The 27,402-nt window shown below is 39.4% G+C and overlaps 1 long non-coding RNA gene across 1 annotated transcript; it reads left to right on the top strand.

Annotated features, from left to right (window-relative positions):
• Window positions 1–1,812: 1,812 nt before the first annotated feature.
• Window positions 1,813–26,618, top strand: LOC131992563 (uncharacterized). The gene is made up of 4 exons (XR_009396227.1): window positions 1,813–1,948; window positions 15,924–16,066; window positions 24,856–24,963; window positions 26,317–26,618. It is a non-coding gene; the product is annotated as an uncharacterized LOC131992563 (long non-coding RNA).
• Window positions 26,619–27,402: the final 784 nt, after the last annotated feature.

Here is a 27,402-nt window from a genome sequence, read left to right as displayed (position 1 = left end):
GAGGGATGCCCCTGCTCTGGTAGGAACTGGTAGTGCGTTCCATCATGCTGGGAACAAGAAATGCAAAGAGTTTGGATTGCCTTGGGTGAACAGGGGGCAGAGCCAGGCGCAGTTCATTGGAAGAGTGCAGCGGTCGTGAGGTAGCATATGCCTGTATCAGGGCATTCAAGTAGCTGGGTGCAGTACTGGAGACAACTTCGTAGGCCAGCATTAGAGATTTGAATTTGATGCGGGCAGGTAGCCAGTGGAGCTTGATGAGCAGCGGTGTGACAAGTGACACCACTTTTAAATTACTTCTTTCTTTCTTCTGTCTTTTTTGGATGTCTGTGATTATTTTGCACCCTTTTAAAGTTGTTTTGAATCTGTAAATAGGTAGCTTTTCATAGAGGTTGTGAGTCTATTTTGTCTCTTTGTAATTGTTTTGGTCCCCTTGTAGTCTTTGTATGTCTAGTTATATGTTCCTTCCTTGTCATTTTGAGTGTCTTCCTTGGTGAAGGCCAGGGAGACACTCTTGGCTACAGTAATGTACACATGTCTAGGGAAATTAAAAAAATGTTTTCCTTACCAAATAGTTTTGGATATATATTTTATTATAAATAGAGTAGTTTATGGGACTATAGCATGACATATAGTGTAGAGCTTGAGAGTTTGCGCCGTACAGTCCCTCGCAGCTAATTTCTTCACTTGCTGTATTTATACAGTACAGAGTGAGCATGTTAAATGGCTGCTGTGTGCCAAGATGCGAGAACAACCAGGGACAAACATAATTGAAAGGATTTTGTCAGATTCCTTAAGATTCTGATCAATGGGAAAACAGATTATTTCAGTAAAACAAGCTGGACACCACCAGAAGAAAACTGAGCGATGGGACCTCTCAAGAAACTAATTTGGATTGTGTCGTGACAACTTTATATTAGGTAAGCTTGATATAGCCTATTATGTATTTACTTGACTTAATTTACTCAACTTTACTTATTAAGTTCATAACACAACAACATCATTCCTAGCCACCACCGATGGCTTCAACTGAGGCTAACTTAATCTACAGGAATGATTTACCCATAATAAACATTTCATTGTGCTCTCATGATAACTGATGTTTATCATAAATGTATAATTTTGTGTATTAGGTGATACCTTTCTAACTGTAAGCTGAAGGCTAACATACACACTTCATCCTTAGTTTCTTTTGTTCAGACAAGGGAAAGTAGGAGATGTTTTTTTACCTGACATGTTTCGACCTATGGTTTCGACTGACAACTTCAGTCTTCCTCATGGGGCGTGGTCAACCTGACAACTGGCAGGTCTGTCAGGTTGACCACGCCCCATGAGGAACGCCACAAAAGACACGTCACAGCGATCAGCTGACACCTCTGAAGAAGACTGAAGTTGTCAGTCGAAACATGTCAGGTAAAAAAACATCTCCTACTTTCCCTTGTCTGAACAAAAGAAACTAAGGATAATAGTAGTAGTAGTAGAAGTAGACAAAATTAATTTGCTAGAACTAACATACACACACCGAATACGTTAAGGCTGAGTCCTTGCTGCGGCGGACGCGGGTTCGAATCCGGCCTGAGGTCCCTTTGCCGCATGTCCTCCCCTCTTGCTCCCCCTTTCTATCTGTCACTTTGAATAAAGCATGAAAAATCCCAAAAAAACAAACAAACAAACGGAAAAAAACACATTATAGCCTGTTGCTATGCTAATGGTTACTCTGTGACACTTACCCGTTTAGTGACGACAAGCAGTTTTAGCCGGTTGACTCCAAAGCTGAATATTGTCCACAAATTTTCGTTCATACCCCTCCAGGCCTATAGGTTTTCAGCAACTCTCCAGGGTGAAATGACGGTAAGACGACCCTGAAATTGGTCTGAATACTGCAGGTCTGCAACGTTCTTCATTCCGGCTATTTTCAAGACTCGTGGAAACCACCTTGAGGGCAATAATGGTCAGTAATGTGTATTCCAACAAGTTTTATAATATAGCGTTCAATGTCAGTTAACTGTGTGGTTGTGAGAAGGCTGCGATGCAACTGTTAGCGGTTAATTTTTTTTTGTTAGCACCGTTAGCTTTTTTTTTTTTTTAAACTTTATTAAAGCAACATGGAGCAATACAAGACAATACACCAACAAAACGCCGTCAGGGGGTTTCAACAATACAGAGGCAAGCTTTCATACAAAACATTGTAAAGTGTACATTAATTCCAAGTTTTTATAGCTTTCATGTTGGTAGATTTCTTAATAGACTTAGTACATTGTTTGATTTCATTTTCAAAGACAAGAAAGAGAGGTTTTTGATTAACGTCACGACATTTATGGATATGCCATTTGGCTAACTGTATCATGAGATTGATGATATAGTATTGTTTTTCTTTTGAAAAAGGAAAGTGAGTGAAACCAAACAGTATAATGTTCAAAGCACAGGGACAAATGAGGTTCAATCGAAAAATAAATCAGGTTACAAATATCTTCCCATAATTTAGTTTAGAAAGGGCAAGACCAAAATAAATGAAAAACATCTTCAGGGTGTCCTTAACAGAAAGAGCAGTTTAAGTCTGTCTTTCTGAAATCGTTGTAAAAAAAACTTGTTATCTGTTAATTAGCATGATAGCCAAATTCACTGGTTCAAGCTGTCACACAGTTAGAAACACAGCCTCTGATTGGTCGACAGGGTAGGAACACAGTCTCTAATTGGTCCATAGACTCAACCTATGACATCACAGATCGATAGTGGACGGCTAATAACAACAGTGGAAAGGTAGCAAATGACTGTTTTCAACGCAAATAATTATCACAGAAAACATTTAATGTGTATTAGGTGTATTAAGTCTTTTTAAAACTTAACTTTACTACAACGTTGTCAGCACACACAACCATTCAAAAGACTAAGATCTAGGTTTTGTGTTGTGCATATTTTGCATATAGACGCAGTTCTATCTGCATAGATCCATTAATATGCAGGCATGATTTAGAGGGCAGGGGAGACTGGGGGATTAGGCTTGATTCAGTCCTCACTGGGGGGAGTTTGAGGAAGGAGGAGGTTTACATCAACAAGACGTGATTTATGTTGGTGAACAGATGGCGGAGAAATTGCTCTGTTTGGAAAAGATGTGCAATTTATTGTTATTAGTTGATATTGTAGAGAGAGAAAGCAAGGAAAGATCGCTGAGTTAAGGACACTGTAAAACTGGAATAACAAGCTTTACTCTCATTGTATGTTGAAAAACAGGTGAAGTACTGTGCAAGGTTTTTAGATTAAGTCATGGTATTCAAGAGTGTAGTGTAAGCACATTGCAGCAGTTTTTATTTAGCAACCTCTATCAATGCTAACATTTCTTTTATGTTTTATGTTGGGTTTTTTTTAAATTGTGAGTCTGTGCAATTCTCTATAAATGAGCTGTGTTCATGTTAAGTAGAAGGCATGCAATGTGAGGCCAAAAAAGAAACTGTCCATTACATCCATGTAACCGATAACAACTGATGTAACTGTTCCAACTTGGATGCTTAATTTTGCTGTTCTAGCAAAGTGCTAAAGGCTGATGCAGTATTTACTATTTGTGCAAACTTACGACTTTCTGCAGTTGTGCAGTTAGGTTCCCTTACGCTTTTTTAAATATTTTTTTTTTATTGCTGTTGCTTGATATGTGACTATTTAAGTAAGCAGAGTCTGGATTTTCAGCACGACTTCACCTACCTCCAAGATACAGTACGTAGAGAATGAAAAAGTCTGAAGAGGTCAAAACTCCTGCAACACTTTTATGCAGAACAACTTCTTTTTTATTAGGTTTCGCCCTGTGGATTTATCGGGAACCCTGATGAAAGTGTTTTGACCTCTTCAGTCTTTTTAGAGTGCAGTAATGTCACCTTGTGAGCAAACTCACTATTTGTTACGGCAAAACACCTGCCTGTTGTTTTCTATGTTAAATCACACATACTGGCTTCAACTTGACACATTTTAACTATCCTGATAAGCAGCAGTTTAATTATATTTGCATCTCTGTCCAGCTTATCTTGGCTTCTGTAGCATTATGTGTTGTGATAGTGTGATCCTGTTATGTCTAAGAAGAAACAGTGAGTTCAGGCACCCTCTTAGGGTTTGGTTAGTTTTCAGAACCACTTTTCACCCCACTTGAGTTTTGCCCACCCCAAAGTTTCTGGAACAGCACTGCTGATGTAAACCCTCTTGTCAATTAAGGATCCATACACTACCATTACATCAAATAAGTGGAAACATGATACAGTTACCACATACTGGATCTGATCAATACAACCCACTGCCACCTCCTATCTACACACACACACACACACACACACACACACACACACACACACAGCATTTTACTATATAATTGATTTATGGAGATTCAGCCTGCAGAAACATATTGATCCTCGTGTGGCAGTTTTGATGGAATATGGTGATTCGGCAATTCCATGATTAATATGAACAAGGTGCCCCAAATGTGGTATGTGGTACATTTACATAGGACTGAGAACTGTTGTGGCAAGAAGCAAGTTGTGGTTCAAAAACAAGCTAACAGTCTTATTGTGTTATTGTACAATAAAGTGAACTGACTAAAGGCCTGTTGATTTTTAACAAGCATGCAAAGAGAGAAAGGTCAATGCTAACGAGAGTCCCTCAGTGAAGGGCGCGCCAATACAGGCAGTTAAAATTGAGATGGGTTAGGAACCTCGGGTGTGAGATAGGACTGGATGTCAGTCTGTGTTTGAGTGTGCGTGTGTTTGAACACACAAATAGGGAGTGCAAGTGAAAGGATACCAGTGAGGTAAAGCTCGAACCACTAGCCACCATTAGCCTGATTGGCCTGAGAGGTCAGCAGGGGTCAATTGATGGGTCAATCACATTGTCGATTTGATGACCCAACCACATTGGTTTGGCAAATAGAGGGCTGGACACCGGACACGGTCTCCCTTCCTTCATCTGAGTTATTGTGCACGCCAGGGCTACGTTACATTAACACAGAAAAATCTATCCGATCACTTATGCTGATTTACGCCTGGACTGCACTGCCCTGTCAACCCTCTTGACCAGCTCAAGAGAACATTTCTAATGCAAGAAGATTTATGCTGCAAATTACTTCACAGTGGTAAAATATGAGTGCATGAGATCTGAAGTCTGAGTAATGTGTTTGTGTTTGACTTCTTTAAAGCAGGATCACATCTGATATTTTGTGTCATATTTCTAAAATATCTTCTTTTGACATGCACCCAACATCTTTTCGCTATCGATTACAGTCATCAATTTAAAAAAAAGAAAAAAAGCCAGACCTACATGTGATTTGAACCAAATCGTGGCCTAGATAGAAAACGCAAGATAAACGCATCAGTTTTCGAAGCCTCTCTCCTAATCTGTAGCGAAGTGCCAGGAGATCTGCATATCTTTATCGGTGCACCATTAATGATACAGCAAGTACAAAAGGACCCCAGCTCATATACCACTCTTCCTTTAACCTGCCAGATCTGGATCTGCCTGAGCCACCAGAAAGAAATACCTCCACACGCTGCTCCTAGCGACATGATGTCAGGGGTCAAAAGGTTACGGGTCAGGAAGGCAGATGACCTAACCTCATTGCATCATTGCCACCTACATGGCCATTAAAGGATTAGAAGGGGGACCAAAAGTTCTTCCTTTTGTTGTCTGCTGGAATTTACATGTTCTGTAAAAAAAATTCTAAATAACATTGATGTTTGTAAAAAAGCTGTTTATAAAAACTCGAGAAGTTGTGGGGCAAAATCACAATGCAAAAGACATTTCTGGCAATTTGCTAGTTTAAAAACATGCCTTAGCTTATCTGTTGCAGGCCACATTTTGGCGTTTGTTGTGGCTTCAAATTATCTATAGAAAAGTTTGGTTTCATTTTGAACCAGAGTGTCTGCAGATTAATTACATACGCGATATGTTATGATTCACTAAAGTATAGGCACGGCATGAGATAGATAATTCATTGTTTTTGTTATCTTCACCACCATCTTGATTGTAACAAAGAACAACCACTTCTTTGTTGGGAGGGAAGACACACCTGTAGCGAAGATCTGCACCTACTGAGGGCACTTTTCTAGTTAACTTACAATAGTGAAATTTCATCATCATCTGAAAACTTAATATGGGGATCATGTTAGCAAACAGCTGAACATTTACATATCCAGCAGATACGCGGCCAAAATTAGCATTCATTTGGAGTTATGCTTCTGTCAGCCTGATTAATGCAAGTCCAATATTCACGACTCTGCTCTGGTCTCCAACTCCTGAGGGAAATATCTGGCTCTTTAGCAGCTAAATGCTCCACTATACACACCAGCTATAGTCACTAATTTTGTCTGTCTGCTGTTCGCTTCTGGACTGGCAGTGTAAAATGACTTTATTAGACCTTTTTTTCTGGGAACTTCTTCTTGCCACATCTGGGAACAATGCTGATGAGAGCCGTGAGATTTGTAAAAAATTAAAGTTGTAGTTGGTAAAACAAAACGATGACCTGAAAGATGCTCTCAACCTGCATGGTTGAGGGGAATTTGAGGGTTACATATTTTGAATGAGTCACCATGTGTAATCTGTTTCACATCCTTATAGTGTTAGAAATATTTATAATAGTAGCTTAAATAATCTTAAACCCCAGGATTGCTCAATGAGAGACTGCACAGAATTACAGAAGCTAGTTGTCCCAGACAGCAGTTGTCCCAGACGTGACGTCAGGACTACAACTGTCTTTGCCTTCTGTTTCTTGCATAACCCGTTTGTTTTTTGTTTAATCTGCCTGTAGTACTGCTCACTCATCACTCATTTTATTACCTCATTTTCTGCACTATCCCTCCACCTGGCAGCATGAGTTTACTTTCTGCTAAGCTGTCTACACTTTTCTCCTGTATTCCCTTCTCCAGCTTTCACTTTTGACATCAGCAGAGGGCTTTAAGTATCTGATTGATCACCCTTGTACTTCATATTTTTCTGCTAGCGACGGGAGATTACCAGTGTCAATTGATGTTTATGGGATTCCCAAAACTCTCCACAACCCTGTATTTTATTGAATGAAAGATACAGTATTTATCAGCGTTTTTCTCCTTTGCATAAAGCTAATTTTTACTAGTTTGCATTCAAATATTTCACACACAGGAATAGTTTTACTTTATCTGCTAAAAGCACACATAAAATGCATCAATGGAACAAAAATCAGGTTAAGGATATCAGTCGTCCAGGACGCCGTTTTGACAATAGCTTTGTTCAGCAGTGCTGCAGATCAGGTGTCCAGCTTCACACACGGTGACCCCAGGTTTGCAGGTTTGCGGTTACCTCCAAACTCCTCCAATATTAAACACAGACGTCTATTATCTGCAACTGGTCTCCCTTTACACAGGGACACATGCAGAGACACACATGCACGCACATACGCAAGCATCCGCCTTTACGCACACACGCATGTTTTGTTTGGTTGTGTTGCGTGCCCGTGTGTGTCTGTGTGTGAACTTTAAGGACAATGGATGGGCTCACAATGAAATATTTAAGAAAGAGCAGCACATAGCCTGTAAGGTGTTAGAGGTCACATCACCAGGAGAAAGAGGAGGAGAAAGAAACGGGTAACATCAAACTTTGTGGTTATGTGCTTAAAACTGAAACGGCTCTCGAAACATTCACTTCCTGTGGACGTCAGTGATATAATTAGCTATATTAGCTTTAGCTTATTGTTTGTGAAATGTATTCTTTTGTTTTCACGTATAAAAATGTACTATGGTATTGATTTCTCTAGAACTCAGAGAGAAAGACTTATTTTATTTTTGTTTTGTCTTCCAATTTGTTTTAAAATCTTGTTTGTTTGTTTTAGAAGTCAATATTTTTTTTCATGTTTCCTTATATTGAAATGCACTACTACACAAGGGTTTTTTTGTGTATTGTAATGCATTCAATTAATAATAAAATATTTTCCCTGTATTTATGATTTAATGAGATCATGTTTGAATTTTTGGAAGTATTACAATGGAAAAAAAGTTATCTTGTTTTTCAGGAAAAAAAACAGATAATTATTTGAGTTCTTCTGAATTTAAAGCATTTTTCCAGATATTTTTTGAATATTTATTCCCTTTGTCTCAGTTCTGAGATATTTATCTAATTCATTCAGAATAACAGGGATGTTTTTCTCTCAAGTGAATTCAGTTTGATTTTCTAATTTTCTAATTATTTTAGTTTTAGTTTTAGTTTTTTGTAAATTTGTAAAATCAGCATTTCCACACCACAAATTGATTCCTACCAGAATAATTAGTTCCTCCACAATTCCTAGCATGTAACAACATTTTCAGGCTACAAGAGCAGACTTGCTTCAGAGCTTGTGGTGGCTTATCCTGCCCAGGTGGGGTTTTGTCCCAGTCAGCTCGCTACAAAGAGCGTTTAGCCTCTCCTGAATAATCCAATGAGAGCATCCGGTAGATGGAGGCCTGGGGTTCGAAACCTGAGAGCGACATCTGACACACACACACACACAGAGGGGACTTGGGGACTGGATGACTTCGGTTGGTGGTGGTGGTGTGGCTTCTGGACATGTCACCTAACCCACAGCTCTCTCTGTTACCCACCCCTCTGTTCTCTTGTTGATGCCTAAATGGGGCAGATTGGGTAGTGCTTGGAATAAACACACTCTCTCACCTGGCCTTGAAGGGTTAAGTTTCCACCATAGAGCCTCCGGTCTGGCTTTGATGTCTTAATGTAGTCTGACGTGATCATTTTTATCTACTGTGTGTGTGCATCTGTATTTTTTTATTTTGTAGATGTAAATGTTGAAGAAGAAATCCTAAGAAAAGCTTCTACCTCATGCTACAAATTACATTTTTTGTATTTTATTTATTTAGTATTTTATTTGTATCTATTTATTGAGAGGAACAAATAAAAAAATCTCACTCGGAGACGTATTCACATGCTCCTTGGATGCTCCCATTTTCTCAGTTGGGAAGTCTTTGTGTGCTTTAAGTTGTAATTTGCAAACAACATGGATGCTGCAAAAGAGATATGTTGTATTTTATAAATATGATGGGGAATTAATTTCTTCAATTATTCTGGCACCACATGAATGCAGCACAGATTGCAAACCCTATCTTGCAGTATTAATGAAAATGAAAACTAGTTTGTGTATCTGCCCCGTGATTGGGATCTGCTCCAAAATTTAATGGGTTCTTTCTTGGCTCGTGCTACACCTTTTCACCAAGTTTCATGCAAATCATATCATTAGTTTATCCTTAATCTTGCTGACAAACGGACATACAGACAGACAGACTGACAAGCCGCATCAAAAACACAACCTCCTCGGCCGAGGCAATGACTACACATTTGACATTTCAGAAATGCAAATGTTGCACCTTTTTTCTATATTTTTTTATGTATTTCCCACCAACGTCATGGTGTGGTCCAGCCGTGACAGAGGTTCATGTCCCAGCTGTCAAGCAATCACAATTACTGTATATTTGTTGGCCACCTCTACGACTCGCCCTGAACGTAGTGCTCAGTAACTTATCGCCCTGTCCCTAACCTTTCTGGGCAGAGGGAGCATCCATCATCTTAAAGTGCGATCTATTCCGGTCCACCTTCAGTCAGGAGGGGAAAGGCCTGAGCCAGCGTGTGTGTGTGTGTGTGTGTGTGTATGTCGGCACAACTTATGGGCTGTCAGCACAAAGTGCAGAGCCTTGCCGGAAACTGACAACCACTGAATGACTGACAGGGACATTGCGCCATTATGTTCCCTATATATGTGTGTGTGTGCATGTTTGTATGCTGGTGTGTATAATCATGCACATTAAACCTCCCTTCAGTTATATTTCTCTCTTTGCCCTTAGGGATCTTTCTGTTTTTTTTATGCCACTCGTCACGTAGTGAAGCAGTGTACACAACCACCACTTATCATTATGATGGCTTCAACGCTGTCACCTAGAAATGTGACTGTGGCAAATTAGACAAGCCTTCTTTAATCATTGCTACAGTTATGGCGTCCATCCCTTACCAAGACTCCTATAATTGTTTCTTTTTACATCTTAATGTACCTCTATACATTTTCATATCTCACGCCCAAAAACACATTAATTTCCTGCTTGGTGACACCAAATACTATCAACAAGTTAAATTTCTGCTGTCATCTTGCTCCTTTATCTGTCGCTTTTTTCTCCTACAAAGCTCCTCCTCCCTCATTTCACCTTTTTTTTACTCCTTTTCCCCACTTTCAAATATTCTCGCCTCTTTTTCTACTCACTCTGTACCATGTGATCCCTCGCTCCATCTCTCCCCCTCGCCGACCCTCCTCTTTCCCATCAGCACCCAGGGGCTGATGAATGCGTGGCCTACTATTGATCGCGATGGGTGATGGATGATGGCTGGGAGATGAGTGATGGGGTGCAGGCAAAGGTGCCAATAAGGGGGCAGCCTGAGGGTGGGGTCTCCCCTACTGGCGCTAATGGGAGAAGACTAGGGGAGACGGCTGCTCAGCCCCGCCTTCTCAACCCCGACCACGTTCAGTGCTGCGTTTCGGCTCTGTTTTGCATTTTCTTCCCACACATATCAGCTATGGGTTTACGTCTTGTTTGAGACGGGCATTGGTTTGCATCCAGTGTGTGTTTGTGCATGTATGTAATTGCATGAGGTTGCAGAAAGTGTGGGGCCATGAGTGTGGGAGGAAAGCATAGGGTAAGGGTGTGCACATGTGTGTGGGTGGTTGCAGCGTGGAGGAGAAGGGGGGTGGCGTGCACAAGTGGTGGTTAGTACGAAAAGATGATGGATGATGGGGCAGGAGGGGAAGACTGCCTCGCAGCTCCAAATTGATATCCCAGCAAATGTTTTTGTCTGCTGTGAAAAATGGTGCCGCAACTCTCATCTCCGCTGCCCCCCCTCCTCCCTCCCCCTCTTTGGTCTCTCTTCTCTCTCTGCAGTGAATCACGCCCTGCAATCCATTTCCAACACCCAAAGCTTTACTTCCCGCTCCCCAGTATCCTGACAGCAGCTGATCACTGCACTGGCCTCCTGGCTTTCTGCTCACATTGTATACCTGGCTCTCATTTCCTTGTTGCTATAGAAACCTGCCCTGGATTATTGTTCCTCACCCCTCATCATTTATCCCTCTCGTTGCCTTGCCCCTCCTGGCGCAGCATTTAGAGAAACCTGCCTATCAGAGTGGATAGGTTGTGGACTATTAGTGTGGGGAGGAGTGGAAGAAAAAGTAAGTCCTCCAGGAGGAGGGTGGCTGATTTGCTAATTGAGTGTCAAGATATGGAAGTTTGCTAATAGAGCCATGCACTTTAGAAAGGCTATACTGAATGTACCAGTATTGGGCAAATGTAGATAGGTCTAATATCCAGATACTCAAAGAAGGATCTCTCTTAATCATCACTCATAACCCACTACAAATATGCCTGTTTTTTCCTCTTCTGTCATTGTATAACTTTGCTGTGTTCAGGATGTTTCTGGGGGTCACCCTTTGGTAAGAAGCTACAGCGAAAAAACACAAATATAGCAAGGCAGAAGGTGGACAAAGCTCATTCCAAAACTTTGGTTTTCTTTCACTTAGCCAATTTTGAAAGCTGTGTTTACAAAGGATAATCAAGAACAAAGAAAATAGTGTGCTTTTAAGTGTAAAAAACAACAACTTCACCTTAAGAATGAAAGAAAACAAATGTCCATACCAGTATGTAAGCAATTCTTTAACTCGACTTTGTGTTAAGATGTAGGCCTACTTATACAATAAAAATCCTTATCAAATGATGACAAAATCTACAAAAATAAGAGTTGTAACAAACCAGAATTTTCCTCAATAGTCTCTTTTGATTTTTATGGAGGTTTCTATTCACTTGAATACTGTGTATTCCGTGTGGGTTTAAAGCAGTGTAAAAAGTAAGGCTGACACATCCACACCATCCGATGGCATACTTCAGAGTGCTCAATGCTTTATGGTTCTGGGGCAAAATCAAGTGCTTGGGATGAGAAATGAGAGAGTAATGTTGGGAGAAAGGGATGAGAGAGTTGAGAGATAACAGGAGAGATAGGGATGAGCTCACTTCTTTTGCGGTGCTTAAGGAGAGAACCATCTGCAGGAGAGATTTTGCCTCAGATTAGGAGTGAGGCGAGGCTCCAGTGGAGAGGATTATGCCCGCGAAACAGAAGCAACACTAATAGAGGACAATCCAGCTGCCTGGAACAAGCTCCGCCACCCACCAGGAAGACACATTAGCAAAAGAAAGAAAAAAAAGAAAAAGACACAGAGAGATAAACATAACTCCACACTAAGAAACCCATATATTAAAAAAAAGGATTTAAGAATTCTTGGAATCGACAGCAATGAGGCATTTGGCCAAGAGCAATATTTGTGATAAATACTTGTCCATTCAGACATCATAAATCAGGATCATTATTTATCACCCTGACTGTTCTGTAAATGCAACATCTTGTTAATTTGTCTTTTATGAGGACATTTTTCTACTAATCACTGCCCATAACATTGACATGAAAATAAATTAAAATTGTGCTAAAACTTCACCAAATGCCTTTATATTATGATGAACATTTTAAATTCACAAATGTGATCTGTCCAAAAATACGTGGCTATCTATGTCTTTCCTTTTTTCTAATGAAAGATCTGAAAACTTTAACAACAGCTCAGTTTTTCTTACAGTTACATACTCTAAATCCGAGGATAAAGTCCGGCTATGTTTGTCTCCAGGATATGTCGTAACTCTAATCCTAGTTCACTGACTGGGCTGCCCAGTGAAGGGGCCAAGAAGCCTACTCCCATAAGACCAATCTCTCTGACATCTGGGCCTCTGCCTTTCTCTGGGCTCCAGACAGATGTTGGATGATTGTTAAGCTCCCAGGGTTCTTAGGGAAGGAGACGTGAGAGCTGCCCATGGTTTGACTGTGGTTCGAAAATAGCTCTGTGTCAATCAGTAAGACAAAAGGGTTGTAGATTCTAGGGCAAATTGAAGGTCCATTGAAATATTATGTGATTTTAAAACTGATGTTTCAATATTATTCCCCTTAGTTACAAGTGTTGAATCTCCCTTTTTAGGTCACTACGGTCAGTTTCTCAGCAGGAACTTATTGGAATGGGTTACAGCAAACTTAAGTGCATTTCTGGATATGCTAGTAGGGCTGGGCGATATGGACCAAAACTCATATCCCAGTATATTTAGGCAGAATGGCGATATATGATATATATATTGGTATTTTAAACAACATGTGCAAAGTCTTTTGTTTCAACTCAATGTCACAAGTAATTATCATCAACCTGTTTTATTTAAAGACTTGTCAAATTCAAAACCTTCCACCTTTTGAAGCAATTTGCTTGCAGCATGTTTTGTAAACAACGGTGTGTTGCTCTTCATCTGCAATATGAAATACCTCCAAATTACAGAACTTTTTTCAACTAGTTCTTTATCAACCAGCACTGTGTCCACCATGATATTTTGAAAAGTTTGTTGTGTTGCGTCGTTGTACGTGGGAAAGAGTATGAGCAGCAGAGAATGCTCTGTGCCTGCCCAGAGGGGAGCAAACAGTCGTAACAAATAGTGGTCATAAGTTAAGGAAACATCCAAAGATGTTATATATTGGTATGGCGTTATTGTCTCAACTACATATCTCTTTCTAAAATATATCGGTATACCTCGTCAAACCAATATACCGCCCAGCCCTATATGCTAGTGGCATTTAGAGATAGCAATGTTGGTCTGTTAGTTTGTCAGTCCACCAAATTTATCCAGGCTGAAATATGTCACACATTGATTTCATTTATTGGAAATGACGATAGCAAAATTTGACTGCTGCGGATGGAGCATTACCGCCCACATTTGACTGCAACTGCCAAAATATCTGTTTTAGAATGGGTCTGTATGGTGGTGTAGTGGTTAGCACTCTTGTCTCACAGCAAGAGGGTCACAGGTTTGACTCCGGGTTGCGGGTCTTTTGTGTGAAATTTTGTATGTTGTCAGTGTGGGTTCTCTCCGGGTCCTCTCTGTGGGTTCCTCCCACAGTCCAAAGACATATTATATTGAAGAGGTTCATTAGGCCTACTGATATAATTTTTTTTACACTGTTTCTCTATACCACATCAGGTGGGATGGAAAACTCCATATAACACATCACAGACGAGGTCACACCAACATCTCGTGACACCTCTGATGAAGGCTACAGAGGCAAGGTAGCCAAAACTTGTCAGGTACAAGAAAATATGTGTATATATAGCACATTACATTTGCTGTATTGGCCTTGTATAGAGAAACAGTGTAAAAAAAAAAGAGTCCAAAGACATGTTGGTTAGGTTTAATTGGTGACTCTAAATTGCCCGTAGGTGTGAATGGTTGTCAGTCTTGTGATAGTCTGGTGACCTGTTCAGGGCGTGGCCCGCGTCTTGCCCAACAGCTGTGATAAGTTTATTGGCATGTGCAACCAAAACCGTTGCAGCTTCCTTGGCTGCCATTTTCAATTTTTGCAGAAGGCACAGAAAAGCATTCTAAAGAGCTCTGAAATCCAGTTCCACAAATTCATCATTAGAAATCCTAAATCCATTTAAGGTTTTTTTTTTTGCTCTGTAAAACATGTAGTAAAATATAAGCATATTATATATGGATTAAACCAAGTCAATGGATGAAAGTCACTATGTGCATCTTGAAAGGTCACAACAGAGTCCCGATCAGAAAAACCTTCCTGCTGCTTCATCAAATCTAACTCAACATCAGTCAGGTGTTTTCTCACCACAGAGTGACCTACGGTGCAAGACATTCAGTCAATGTAAACGTGCTAAAACTCTTATCGCGATCGTTTTCCTGCCTCTGCTAACTTTAGCACCATCTCCTCCAGATTTACAGTTGAGGGGTCAGATCACTTGTTATTCTCAGTCTACACAGATTTATGGAGTTTGTGTGAGTCTCTCTGGTCAGCCAGTAGTGAAATAATTAACACATCACTGAGAATACACACACACACAGGCAATAAATTGCCCCTACAGTATGTTTAGAATACAAATAAAGCCTGCAGCTTTACTGTTTGATCATTGCGACATGTTTGGCTGCACCAGGTATCTGTTTTTAGTGAAAAAGCTAAGAAACAACTGTACTTCTTTTCTTGCCGAGTACCAAATGGCAGACCAACAGGCTGCATCAACATTAATACATTTCCGCTTTAAGACGTATAAGGTCTACTATGTTTATGCCTCGTGTCCACACTACTCAAGAGACTTTTGGCAAAACTGTTGACCCCATTTTAGTCTGAAAACACCAGGGTTGCATGTTAGTCTGGACCTGCGTAAACGGAGACTTTTGGAAACAATGACACAGGCACCCATGTTGGCTTTCTGTTTGTCAAAACATTACAGCTCGGGTTACACACATTTTGTGATTTTATCCCTAATGTATGGTTACTCATTTCCTATTGCCATGGCTTCCTCCCCTGATGGATAATTCTCCTGATAACCCTACCGCTCTAATATGTCCCTGTATTTGCTTTGCAATGACTCCTAATCTATGTTTTCCGCTACACAGAACAATACATGTTTTGTTTTTTTTGAAAGAGTTTTTGACATGAGACAAACAAAACAAGGGTATAACATAAATGGCACAGTAACAGAATAGCACTAATTCAGTTTTTAGACATTAAATCAAGAATAGGTTGCCATATTTTAAAAAAGATATCTTCTTTAGTAGATATGATGTACCTGTGTAATACACTTCCCAGCTCTCTCAACCACATTTCAAATGTAGGAGCCCTTTCAGATTTCCAAGACTGTAGAAGTGGGATAGTGTTCCCTCTTCACTTTGACACTTAATACATTGGGTTGACACATCCTGAAATATTTTCTGTAATCTGGAGGGAGAATAATGTAGTCTTTGTACTACCTTGAATTAATGATGTCTTGCATTCGTATTATTCTATATTCTATATTCTCTATTCAATTGCAGGGCAAAGCTAGAGAATCTGCTTCCTGTTTAGCGTCTAGCTGTTGAACTCACTGGAGCATTTATCAACTAAACGAGCCAGATACTTCCCTCGGAGACGGTGGAGACCGAACAGAGTGAATATCGGACAGTACTAAATTTCATTGGTTAGTAAGAAATGTGTAACTGTAAGTTGATTAATCTGTGTGGCCCTCTGACTTGATATGGATTTTAGTTTATCTTACCAAGTGTTCTTTCAGACACTCACACACTCTAATGTATCGTCATATTTGGCCTACCACAATCAAGTGGGACACCTGCTGAAAGTTAGTCGTAGCAGGCTAAAGTATGCTAAAACGTGGACCCATCTTGTTTACCCCATAATGTCCAGCTGTCGCTCTATAATGGCCATGATATAGTTTGATTGGTGGATTAAACACTTATCCCTCCCCTCAGCCCGCCTTATTGATTTTCCCCGTCCCTCTCTCCCCCCACCTTTCTCAACCCCCCTCTTAAAGGTGAGGTGGATGCATGGCCTGATAAATGGCAGAGGATTGATTCGTATTTAATTAACAATTTGCTGGAGACTCTCTCTCCCTCCCCGCTCTACTCCTCGTCCCCACCCCTCTCTTCTGCTCTCTATAAGGTCTCAGACGGCTTGTGAGACACGCAATGAGGAGAGGAGAGGTGATGCATGGGTAATTTATAGTCTGATCGATAAGTCCTGGCCTAACATCTACACTGCCGGGATATGAGGGCCAGAAGGAGTGTCGGGGTCCACAAATGGGGAAGAAGGTGAACGCTGAAATAGGAAAGAGTGACTGAAAGAGAAAGATTGATAGAGGCAGACAGAAGCACAGAAAATCATGTTTTCAGAGATTGTAAACACAATGAAAGTGACATGCTGTGGCAGGTTCAGATGCAAAAATAAAGGAGAGAAAAGGATGGAACATATAGCTGATGACATAGTTAAGACCATTCACCCAAAATACGGGTAGTAAGTAAGTGATTGAAAGAACGACAGAGGTTAGATCAGGTTTGCACAATTCTCTTCCAACACTTGTTGGAAGTGGTTGATGTAAAACAATTGCATGATACAAATTCCTTCAATGAAATGAAATGAATCACAGTTATGTGGCAGTTTTTGTCTAAATAACCACTCAATATTATCCATTTTTGATGCTTTATACTCAATTTAAATGGGTGGATTTAAAGCAAACTGCTACGTGTTAAAACAATGACTATTTGTCACAGAGAGCTTCTAATCTAGTTGATTTATTGATTCATCAGTTGACAGAAAATTAATTTGCAGTCATACGGCTAATTGATTCACGATTTAAGTCATTTTTCAAGCAAAAAAGCTAAATATTATGCTGTTTCATTGCTGTTTTTTTTCTTCTTTGTTTTTTTTCAGTTCAATGAAATTCAACCCTTAATTATATTTTGAAGCGATCACTGAGGGCAGACCCCCATTCATAGTTAAACAAAGAAATACAAAAAAAATATACAAAACACAATTATAAAAAAGAGTTAAAACAATAAACTGTTGCTTTATTGTTGCTTGGACACAAGAGGGGATTTTAATTGTGACTTTCACAATGTTCTACCCTTTTATTGACCAAACCATGAATATCCTAATAAAGAAAATAATCAGCAGGTTAAAGAATAATGTAAATTATGACAAATTCTTTAACTGTTTTCCTGTTTTAGTTATATAACCCATATTATAACTCAGGTAAGGGTGTTGTTATTCTTTAATACATCCATTAGGGGGCAATGCTGAGTTTAGCTCCATATTCCCTCTGCTCCTCTATCAGCCACCCCCCCCCCCCCCCCCCCACACCCCCAACACACACACACACACACACACACACACACACACACACACACACACACACACAGCAGAACAAAAAAACATGAAAAACACCTCTTCAAGCCAACTTCAGAAACCCAATATATGTATCATCTGTCTGTGCAGCAAAATGAAGCCCTCATTACGATAAAACGCCTCAAGAGAAAACATAAAAGTAATGGTTGCACACTTAAGATACAAGTGTTTGCATGACTTGAGAGAGGGAACAAATTAATTTACCCAGGATGAACCTGGACCAAGGTGAGAACAAAGACAATTAGTCAGTGCTGGTCAGACCTGGACACTGGACACCAACACCCCCCACCCCCAACACACACACACACACACACACACACACACACACGCACACACGCACACACGCGTATAGACAAAATGGGCCGCTGAGTGGGCACAGTGTGGGATGAGACCGCAGCATTTACAGCCCTCCCCATAAAAGTGTTTTATCACATATCTTGTAATGCAACACATTAAGGGTTGCTGTTGTTATTTTCAGCAAGGTCATTTTTACCCCCTTCCCCTGCATCTCACGGCCTACATCACTGTCTCTCTCCCTCTCACTCTCTCTCAGCTTCTCCTCTTCCCTGTTCTTACAACGGCGTGACACCGAGGCATGATGGTATTATTATGCTCATAAAGGTGTGAACACTGGGAAAATATACACATGTAGGAATAGCAGAGGGCCGCATCGTGACAAGGTTATCTGAAGCATCGCAGCATCTGCCCCACATTCACAAGCAATCTGTGTGTCTGTGTTTGTGTGCTGTCTGCGTATATGTTTTTTTTTTTTTTTTTCAGCTTATATGCACATTTTTTTGTTGGCAAGCTTATGTGAAATGTGAAGTTTCTGCTGTAATCAAGTGTGCTTTCGCAATCGTCTTGTGTGTCATTGTTGAACTGCTTTTGAGCTTATCTGACGGATTATTATTCCGTCAGACCTACTTTTACCTTTTACCAGTATTTTTAGCCCTTCTTTTTCAGGTTTTTCATTCATCTTAATGATCACATTGAGTTTTTTATTATTATTATTCCTCCCTTCACATTTAAGTCCACAGGCTTTTCTGGTAATCCTATCAGTCCGGCCTTACCCCCTAACCCCACAGCTCTCCTGCAGCTCCAGCAGTAATAAAAGAAAAGCATAATCCAGTGTTTAGAAATATCAGATTTGCTTGTTGGAATCCAGCGAGCCATGTTGGATTAAGGGTTGGCCTAGGCTGGCCTAGAGCCCCTGTTGATCATGGCTCTGGGAGCAGAGATGGGGAGGAAAGTGTGAAAAGCACAAGTTGGCATAGTGAAATAGTTCCAGTTGTGACTGACACCAAAATGAATATTTCTTTTTCTTAATCATGACGAAATCCTGGCAAATCAGTTCATAAATGACTAAAATAACTTATTTTTTTGTAAAAAGTGTGTTCAAAAATATAAATATCTTTATATAATGTAAAAAAAAAAAAAAAGCCACAAAATTACCTTGTTGACATACTGTACGTGCTTTGATTTTTTCCCCCTGTGCAATTGTGTGTGTATGGGTGATCTAGGGAGAAAGTGGGTGTGTGTTAGTGTTATTTATGGCTGCCAGGATTTGAGATGATAGAACAGGAAATTGGGCCGCTTTTTCATTTTTTCTCCTTCCTATTTTACTGCACCCCGCTCATTTCTTTAATACCCTCTAAAATGTAAATCCGTATGCACACATGCATCCTGGACAATGCCCCCGATGTGAATTTTATGTAAAACGTACCCATAACTCTCGTCAACGGTGTAACATATGACTCTATGTAATTTCATTACGTAAAAGGGTTTTGTGTTTGTTGGAGAGCGGGCTGTATACGTATATACATTTATGTGTGTGTGTATGTGTGTGTGGGCACGTGTGGTGTTTGTGGTTGGGGGGGGGGTTAAGAAGATAGAAGAAGTGATTATAAGTAAAGCCTTATGTTTGTGTCATGCCTGTGCGCACTGTGTAGGGTCGAAGCTGTATGTGTGTCAGCATCAAGATCACAGAAATGCAAAGTGGGCAGAGGCATTAAATAAAGAGGAGAGCCTTTCATTGACATTAGAATAATCCAAACTGTATTTTGTTTGGAGATTTGACCATGCACTTATGTAGGTAGGCAATCTACATATGGGACTGAATTTAAAAGGTCAGCTCCCCAATAATTTGTAATATTCTAAGTAAAACTGAGGCTGATCTCAACTTCGATAAACCTCCTGAGAAACATAAATGAAGATTAGAAATGTGCTTTATTTTGTTAAGTATGTTTTATTATGCTGTTTTAAAAGCGGCACTTCCATATACCAGTAATCCCATACGGTCATGCATATAATAAAACATACCTTTTTATATTTAATACAAGAATATGCTTTTGTGTTTTGTTTAACATTCTTTCATAAAGATTTCATAGACCATAAGCTATGTGTTTTTTATATGTTAATTTCATATGTATGTCATAGCAAAACAAGGATGCTGCATAATTAATGGTACTGAAATTGCAAAACAAAAATAAAAAATCAGTATAGAAGTGGCCATAGTTTTGTTATAAAAGCACATTGTTAAATTTAATTAATTAATCAATTAATTAATTAATTAATTAAAGAAGATAAATTAAATTGAATAATCTCTATTCATATACCATTTTCATGAATTGAGTGAACTAAATCAAAGAATAAAAAAGGGATCTTTATTTGTGATGCCCAATATGACTTGATCAGTTTCTCCGTTTTAAAAAAAAAGTACTTTGTCCGGTCAATAAATATTCTGAATTAATGTAGCCCATTGTGCAAAACACACAATTCATGCATGCATTTATGAATCTCTGTGTTTTTATCACTCTGCATGTCCTTGTGGCCGCATATTAATATCTCTTCATACTGCTCTGCTTACGCCGTAATTCTCACATGTATATGTCCTTGTGTGGGTTTGATTCAATTAGTTTAATTAAAGGTTGAGTTGGACTGAGTATTTTATCTTTTCCTGCATTGTTTTTTACCCATTAACCTTTTTCAATCCGTGCGTGAAGCAGTCCACTGATACACAGCGGTGTCTAGATTGTGAGAACAGATTGTCTTTTTCTTTTGTTGAGCCTCAAAGTGGGGCTTTTGTGTCCTTTATGGATTTTTGAAAATATTTTCTTATAGTGTCAAAAATCTTTTTGTAGCTACTGACACCTGCTGCCACTGGAAATATAATCATGTGTCTTTTATATTCTCTCTCTACATAAACAAGCATGCATTGTACTGCACACACATGTAAACATAGATGCTCACACACAGATACACACTTTTTCTTTTATTAAGCAGCTGCCAATCTATAATGTGAAAATCATGCTCTGCTGATATTGATCGGGGTGGTGTGCTGTTCAGTAACAATGGCAGCGAGACTGTGAGTGTATTTGTACATATATATTTGTATGGTGTGTGTGTTTTATGTGTGTGTGTGTGTGTGTGTGTGTGTGTGTAAGCTGTACCAGACACTCCAGTCTATTGGATTGAGATTCATTCGCTATTTAAGGGTCAGGGTTCGGGCCACGTGTGCGCTGCATGCCTCACTGATCAATACCACCGCCACACACCCTGCCTGACCCCGGCATTTTGTCACCGTAAATCCCCGACCTCCCTTTTTCCTCCTGTACGCCACCCTCCTCCTCCTCCCTTTTTTTCTGCTTCTTAAGTCATTGAAAGAAGTGATGGATTCAAGGGGAAGCACTTTGTAAGATCTAAATACATTTAATGTAGCCGTGGATGGCTCTTTGATGGCAAACGCTCAGGGATTCAAGTGATGGTCTTGTCTCAGGAGGGATGTGCTGAGGGAAGGGTTGACTCAGTTTGTGTGAGGAGGAACTTAGAGAAGGGTTTTGATGTTGAAACGAGTGGGGCAATGTGCAGTAAGAGCCTGATCTCAGAGGAAATGTGTTCTTATTTGTGCAAAAAGAAGTGACATTTTTTCAACTGATGAACACAAAAAAGTCAGCTATTGCTCTTAACCATTACCCAGACAGTACTGTATAAGTTTGTTGGCTAAAGCATGGCTGATATATACTGTATTATTATAATAAACGGAAATACTGTATGTTATTAACCCATTAGACTGATCCAGTAATCTCAACTAAAATAATTTAACCTAAGATTAACTCCCGCACAAAATATGTACTGAAATTTTAAGTAATGTTTCAAAAACCAGAGCTGTAATTTTTCAAAAGGATATGATACTAACACTAGTATTACCTTTGTATATTTCTGTCATAAAGACCAGTGAAGACAGTGTTGAGTGTCCCCATTTGTGCCCAAACACTATACTTAGCATGTTAAGGAAAAATGCCACAACATCTGTTCTGATTGGTCTAAAGTCTTGAAATCTGGTATGGACATACTTTGGTCGAGTATCTAACATTAAAGCTTTGATGTTTAGATCTCATGAAAAATCTCACTTTTATTAATAGTCAAAGTCAGGATTTTTGACAAATGAGTAAAAACGCAAACATTGGGTGTATTAAATGTCTTCCGTATGATATATGTATTTTTTACACTGCATATTGATATTAAACTAGTATTAAACTTTATTGGACAAGATACCAAATACTAGTCTTTGAGCACATGGGAATGCTATTTTTTTCACCAACTTTAAACAAAATATATAGAAAAAACAGCAATCCCATGGGCCCAAAGACTAGTATGATGATTGACTATTTATTGAAAATAGTCCCAGAGAAAACTTTTTTTGTGGGCACAAATGGGTAAAGAGTTTCCAGGCCTCCTTTCCTGCATCTTTTAAAACCATCATATGCACACACACACACACACACACACACACACACACACACACACACACACACACACACACATGCACAGGTGTGCAAATACCCACTCAGGCGAAAATAAAAACACAGCACATTTGCCCTTCCTTAGTGTCCTTCACACACGCTTCTCATTCCATACAAAATGCAAACACGGTGCCCCTTCACCTCCCATCACTTCTGCTCTACATACCTCCCTCCCTCCCTTCACCTCACCTTCCTCCCTTCCTTCCTTCCCTCCATCTCCACGCCGACGGTGGCAGCCGTCACACTGTGCAGACATGTCTGCCTGTCTGCTTTGATATAGTGGCATAAGGTTTGCCTGATCACCAAGGTCAGGGACGAACAATCTATTCAATCCACTCATTATTATTAGGGGTATAAATAAATTTGGATAGGAGACTGCTCCTTGAACCTTGAACCTTTACCCCGAGCTGAAATTTATCTTTTTACCATTTTTTCCCTGTTGCTTGGTGACAAAAGGTGTCTCTCCCTCAACCTCTCTACCGCTCCCTCTCTTGTGGTGTTTGGTCCAAGTGTGCAACAAATCCATTAACTGAATGAGATGGATGGTGCCAATCTACATATGCAATATTAAGAGATACAGTTTCCATAGTCAAACATCTTGTTCCACTATCAAGTTAGACAGATATATCAGTAAATCAATGCAAGGCAATAAAAGGCAATAATATTGTTTTAGTTTTATTCTTGAAACAGATAAAAAAAAGAAATAAAAACATTTAAAGTTATTAATTTGGGGTCAAATCAAACATTTTATACACTGGGGGAAAAAAATATATATATACACATACATATATTTACATATATATGAAAATTAAAACCCATATACCCTCCCCTCAACCTGATGTGGTTTCAGAGACATTTCTAGTTAGATTTAATATTTTTTATTGTCATTCCAGTACAAGTATAAGTGTGTGAAATGCTTTTAGTGAAAGCAGTTAATACTAAAACTAACAAAAGACAAATGTAATATAAAAGAAATCTGAGAAAAAGAACATATAAGAAATAATGTAAAAATGTAACAAAATAAAAAAGTAAAGTAGAGAAAAAAAGTTTAATATATATAGAAAATATCTAAAAATATTAATATATTTATTTTGGAGAAATATAGTGTAAATATAAAGAATGCATGTTGTATATATTGGATGGATTTGGATTGCACTATACTTTTCTAATATTTATTATATTATAAAGATGACACAGCCATGTGGCTCGGCAGAGCACCTAATACTGTCCTACAACTTTAAGGTTTGGTTACAACATGTCAAATGAGAAGTTGTTGTGGTTTAAATAGACTATGGGATAGATTCCTTTCAGTGCTGCTGAAACATGTATGTCTTACGAAAAGACGACACTACTGTGGGAAGAGATCAACTCTCTATGAATGTGTATCTGCAAGCTGCAACATTTAAAGCACATAAATCTTTTCAGATACAATATCTAAGCTTAAAATTGCTTGTGCACTGTACTGTATCCTGCTCCTGTGTTAACAATAGTTCAGCGTCTCCCTCTTGCTTTTGTCCCTGATCCCCTCCCCACCCTCTCTACCCCCAGAAACCAAATTATAAAATCATCGAGAGCATGATGAGATTGCTGCTCGGTTATTAATCTTCAATAAATACATCTTGACCCAGGGATTAAGTGTGTGCCCTCTCCACCCCCTTGTCCTCTCCACCCACCGCACCCCCCTTCCTACCCCAACACACACCACCCTCACTCATCTCTCCAGAGATGCTTTGACATGAATTATGAAAAAAAAGGAAAGAAAACAACAGCCAAGGGTTGAGGGAGAGAGGGGCTGGAACAAATGTTCCAACCTGGATTGAGTGTTGGCGACTGATGGCGGCGACCTTGTGGGGGCCCTCAGGATGAAGCGGGATTACTTCTTCTCTCTGGGAAAGACAAATAGCATAGCTGGAAACAGTCAAATAGAAACGTGGGCACTCGTGTTCAGGATAACCAATAAATGAATTTGTAGATGTGCTATATTTCAGACGGTTACAACATGCTTGTATCTCTTACATTTTGAAAACTCTTGTAAAAATACAGCATTGGAGTATATTATCATACCTTATTAAACCTCCTTCAAAATAACCCTATACAGCTTTATCCTGGAATTGTATATGATCACAAAAAAAGAACTCACTAGCATCCACTTAATAAATGTTAAAACCACCACAAACAGGCAGACAAATCCATAACCCGTGATCTTTACAGCAGCAAACCGGTCCTTGCTTTTATTTAGACAGATGTCTTTCTGTTTTTTTTTCAGGCCTAATGAAAGAAGACCTGACTCCTGCCACATGTTTCTGGCCTCATTGATTACCTGTTGGCCCCCCCAGATGCAGCCCCCCACAGGGATAAACAGAGGAGGAATAAGGTGAGCTCTTAATGGTGGGTACAGTTGGAGAATGTTAAAAGAAAACCCCTAAATTGACATTTTAATTTTGAAAATGTCAACAAATTGACATTTTGATTTGTAACTTGTCAGTAGAGATGCACTTGATTTAGTCTGATGGGTAAACTGCAGTGACATTAAGGAAATGATGCACAATATGAGGTGATATACTGTGTTATCTGAAGCACCATAGCGGGAGTGCAAAAAATCAAAATACCAATGTCGATTTAAAAAAAAAAAAAAAAAAAAAAGAGATTGCATCTATATTTTTTTTATTAACTTTCCTGCAAAGTTAGATACGAATCTTTACCAATCTCATGTCTGTAGCAGATTAAACTCAATAAACAGATATCTGTGTAGAAATGCAAATACTGCAGGCAACTGGACAAGATCTTGATCTGAAGCGATCTAGTTTCCGTTTGTTGACCGAGTTGTGTTGACCAATCACGTTTGAGCAGGCTTTGGTTACATGAAAGAGAGTCAAAGAGGCAGAACGCGCTGGTTTTCAGCTTTTTTTAGATTTTGTTTCTTCATCTGCATTCATATGCAGATAAAAAAATCTGGTCGTAAACGTCGTCTCTCAACTCGAAATCCATTTTCACATCTCAAGCTGTGAATCAGATTGAACAGTAACCGGCACATGGATGAGGAAGCCTGGGCCTGGATTTCTATTATCTGTAAATCTGCTAGCTACACTGGAACCCCAGAAATATTTTCCTGTGGTCCCAGGGGCTAACTTATCCAACCAATGGGTTCAGCCGATATGCTGATGGGTTTCGAGATTGTTAGCATATTTGCTTTGCTTACATTTGGTTTTTGTTTGGATTAAACATTAAGTTCAGCCTCCATTCATTACTCTCCTTTTCTTCAATGCCTTATTAGAAAAAGCTCTGAATAGTTGTTGCCCATAAGTTGTAAATAAATGGTCAACACAAAGGATGTACCTGCTTCTTTATCAGACCATGTGTTCGGCTGTATATTATGCCCATCAATTTAACTCTCTGATCAAACAGCAGCTGCAGAGAGATTCAGTTCCAGTAAATTTGATAAAATCAGTAGAAAACATTCAGAAACAGATAGAAAACCAATATTATTGCTTGTTTGTTAAAGTGATGATTGGTTGCTCGATTAGAAATATGAAAAGGCATGGTACATATGGTGAAGTGATGCATGTTGAGATTTGGTCAAATTGCTTTTGTCTGAAAACTGGTAAGAACACTCAAGATCCTCAGTGTGCTGCCATCTTTTTTCCCAATAAGAAGCTATATTAATATTAAAATGCTAACATGCAGGGATTGCCCTCCTTGTTTCTCTGCCCTTCTCCATTTCATGCAGGCAACAAAAGTGAACCGTGAGTGCTTCAGCTAGCCTCTCCTACCTTTGCCACTGCTGGCTTCAAAAACAACAATTATTCTAAGTCATTTATCACCTCCTTCAGCCAGAGATCAGAGCAGACTCTCTGTCAGGGAGACCCTTTTTGATGAACACTATCAAGCAGTGCATTGCTGGTTGGATTTCTGTTTGAAGCAATGATCATATGCGGGTTTCCTTGGAGTTTGTTCTTGGGGTTTTCCAACTTTTGAATGCAGGAATTCTCTGCCTCCCATCCCTCTCTGGCTGCTCCTCGACCCCCTGTGTCACTGAGCGATGACAGCTGAGCAATGGCCTTTCCCGGGTGTAGCGATAATTGAAAAGCATGATGGCTGGCTGCTGGTATAGCGACCATCTGTGAGTCTGAGTGGTTTGGTGAGTGTTGCGTTCGTGGGCGGGGAGGTCGAGGGTTATGTGAGAGCCAGACAGCCTCCCGTGGGGAGCTGTTAACACCTCGTAGATGCCGAAAGGCCCCAAGATGGCCCTTCGCAGAGCCAAGGCTCCTAATGAGAAAAAGGGTGATTATCCCTCTGTGAGGCAAATATAAACATGTGCTGTTATGAATCCTGACAACAGTAATAAGAAGACCCGCAGAAACATGGTTAAAGCATCAGTATTTAAAATTGTCCATAAAATGTCTGCCAATGTCTGTACAAACAGGTTGTCAACAGTGACGGGCTAAGTCATTGCTGTTATATTCTAACAGGAAATTTGTTTGTGATAAACCAAAAGAACTCTAGACGGAAGATTTATCACCCATAAAAAAAACAATTAATGCTAAACTGATTACTTAATTATTCAGATGATCCATGGAAAACTAATTAAATCCAGATTGGATAATCATTTGTTTTAGTCATTCATCAAAACAACTTCAAAATGCAAAAGAGCAGCTTCCTTTGTTTTCTATTATAAAAACCTAAGAGCCTTTTTTTGTATTTTGGTCAGAAAAAGTGAACAATTTCCACATTGGAAATTGTTTTCTAAATCCAATAGATCTGGCAACCGAGATTATTATTACTATTACTATACTATTAATTATTATTATTATTA

The sequence above is a fragment of the Centropristis striata genome, chromosome 19 (genome assembly GCF_030273125.1).
Source record: "Centropristis striata isolate RG_2023a ecotype Rhode Island chromosome 19, C.striata_1.0, whole genome shotgun sequence".
Taxonomy (NCBI): Eukaryota; Metazoa; Chordata; class Actinopteri; order Perciformes; family Serranidae; genus Centropristis; species Centropristis striata.
This window is presented reverse-complemented; position numbering and strand designations above follow the sequence as displayed.